This window comes from Cibotium barometz, chromosome 31 (genome assembly GCF_041138505.1).
Source record: "Cibotium barometz isolate CiBa-2024 chromosome 31, ASM4113850v1, whole genome shotgun sequence".
In the NCBI taxonomy this organism is placed as follows: domain Eukaryota; kingdom Viridiplantae; phylum Streptophyta; class Polypodiopsida; order Cyatheales; family Cibotiaceae; genus Cibotium; species Cibotium barometz.
In genome coordinates this window covers 35,965,379-35,968,197 of record NC_141076.1, presented here as the reverse complement: position 1 = coordinate 35,968,197, position 2,819 = coordinate 35,965,379, and the positions used below count along the sequence as shown (strand labels likewise).

Here is a 2,819-nt window from a genome sequence, read left to right as displayed (position 1 = left end):
ATGTTGTCTTTATTCAAAAGATGTCATCAATGAAAAGTCAAAAAGTATAAAAAACATTTCTTCATTAAAAAATGGGCTTTATCTCTACAAGGGAGAAAGACAGGGAAAAAACCCCTCCTAAAGAGGGTAAAAAGTACCTTGGGCACCTCAAAATCTTGGGAAGAGAGTACTAGGCAAGGGGACATGGTTGAGATTTATTCATCCTCCATGTCATCATTGTTGTCATGGGCATTGTTGTTGTTGTTGTCATTATCTTTAATGTTTTCGTTGTCCTAGTTGGTCATTGTCTTCATTTAAACCATCCTCAGAGATGGCATTATTGTTGGTTATAGTGCTAGCCATCATTGTAGCAGTATTTGTTGAGAAATCAAGCATAATTGAGTTTATGGTGGATCAAAACATATAAGAAACATGCTTAAGCATATTGATTAAGATAATACATGAAATAATATTAAGCTAATATCAAGATAATGACAATAATATCATTGCATTAGAGTTAATCCAATTGCATCCTTTTATAGCTCTCATTGAGCTCCATCTCACAAGATATGTGCACCCTTGTGCCATCCATGTGTCCATAAATGTTCACACTACATATGCCTTGCACTTTCCATGTGATACCTTTTTGACCTTTGACTTCACCTTTTACAAATGACCATACAAATCAACCTTTGCTAATGGACCCTTAGTCTATTCCTTTTATAATGTGCATGATCCTCTTCTTGATTTACACATGTTGCACCCTCACACATTGCATTTCTCAACACCTCCCCTCAATGTGATGAGGGTCTAACACCTAGCATGCGTTGATGTGACATACACTCCATACTCATATGGTTGGAGCGGTCCATCTAGGTTGATCTATGAGCTACAATGTTGGATTTCTCTTGACTCTTTACACACTGGGAGAGTGGGGTTACAACCAAGGGTTAGTATCCATGATCCATGTGTCCATAAATTTTCACACTGCATATGCCTTGCACTTTCCATGTGATACCTTTTTGACCTTTGACTTCACCTTTTACAAATGACCATACAAATCAACCTTTGCCAATGGACCCTTAGTTTGGTCCTTTTATAATATGCATGATCCTCCTCTTGCTCTACACATGTTGCACCCTCACACATTGCATTTCTCTAGTACCTCCCCTCAATGTGATGAGGGCCTAACACCTAACATGCATTGATGTGACATACACTCCATACTCATATGGTTGGAGTGGTCCATCTAGGTTGATCTATGAGCTACAATGTTGGCTTTGTCTTGACTCTTTACACACTGGGAGAGTGGGGTTACAACCAAGGGTTAGGATCCATGCTCCTTATATCATCTAAAAAAGATGCTCATTATTTCCTCCATCGAGGCCTCATTGATGTCTTTCTTGTTTGTCCTCATTACACTAGGTTCTTTGGCTCTCTTCTTATGGTAGAAATCCTTTACCATGTGACCAATTTTGTCACAGTGGCATGTCATCTTTGTCCTTGGTCCTTCTCTAGTTCTCAGTCCTAGTCCTCTTGAGAAGAGTACTTTCTCCTCACTTGATGTAGCTTGAGCTGGCTTCCCTTGAATTTGCTTCTCTTCTTCTATGAATGTTGCTTCCACTTCTGCAATGGTTGGATCTAGGAGGTTCTTCAAGGTAGCCAACAAGGGGCCACACTCCTCAAGTGTCATGTTTTTTAATAATATGGCTATGGTATCCTCTTCTTCTACTTGTGCTCCAATGCCAGCCAATTGTTATGTTATACTCTTCATTTTGTTAAGGTGTGCTAAAAGCGAGTCATCATTATCTTTAATGTCCAAACCAAAGAATTGTATTTTTAAGCTTATTTTTTAATTCTTTTGCTTTGCTCCAACCAATTTCTCTAGCTCATCCCAAGCACCCTTAGATGTATCTTGTGATGTAATATAATGAATAAATCCATCTCCCAATCCTAATGCAATGATGGCTAATCCTTTTTCATTCCGACTTGACCAATTTTTTTTTTCATCCCCTTCATCCTCCTGACACTTTTCTCTTCCATTTACAATGCCCCAAAGTCCATCCTTCATTAACATAAATTTGATCTTAACTTGCCATGTGTGAAAGGAATCCCCTTTAAAATTCTCAATCACAAATGAAGTAGTCATTGAGGGATTATCACTCAAGGTTAGTGTCCAATCTTAGTACAAGAGAGATTTGGATGGAGAGATGAGGGCTAATGTAAGAGATTAAACATGAAATCCCAAAAACATGCTCTCTATTTTATACAAAAAAATTACCAATGTTAAAATGCGCAATTGACACCTCAAATCAAAGGGAAAAATGATGCATGTCTTTGGAAAAGAATGCCTTATGTATAATACAACATATCGAATGAAAGATGGCGGTATAAGGAGAGTGCCTTTTTGTGGAGAGGGCACATCTCTGGTGCGACAGGAAAAAAGTACTCGAGAACTTCCGACCTGCCGGATTCGAACCAGCGACCTAAGGATTTCAAGCTGTGCCAACTACAGTCCTCCGCTCTACCAACTGAGCTAAGGTCGGCTGTGGTCAAAACTGCTCGATTAAATTAAAATAAAGATTTGACTGCGTACCTGAAACTTGCGCCTCAGACCGTTCTGTCATCCGGAATCTCTGTGCTCGAAAAAACCTGCGCTTAGTGTAAATCCAACTTCAAATTTTGAAATTTGAGTTGAAGGTTTGAATACCTTCAAAATTTCAAGGGTAAAACCTTTTAATCTTCAAAAATTTTTAGACTAGTGATAATTTTTACATCTTTAGATTGAGGGTTTCTACTTTTTCTAGAAATATTTTTTTTTCAAGCACTGATCTTGATCC

The 2,819-nt window shown here is 38.3% G+C and overlaps 1 non-coding gene across 1 annotated transcript; it reads right to left on the bottom strand.

Annotated features, from left to right (window-relative positions):
- Positions 1-2,437: 2,437 nt before the first annotated feature.
- On the bottom strand, positions 2,438-2,525 carry TRNAY-GUA (transfer RNA tyrosine (anticodon GUA)). The gene is given in 2 exon segments: positions 2,438-2,473; positions 2,489-2,525. It is a non-coding gene; the product is annotated as a tRNA-Tyr (tRNA).
- Positions 2,526-2,819: the final 294 nt, after the last annotated feature.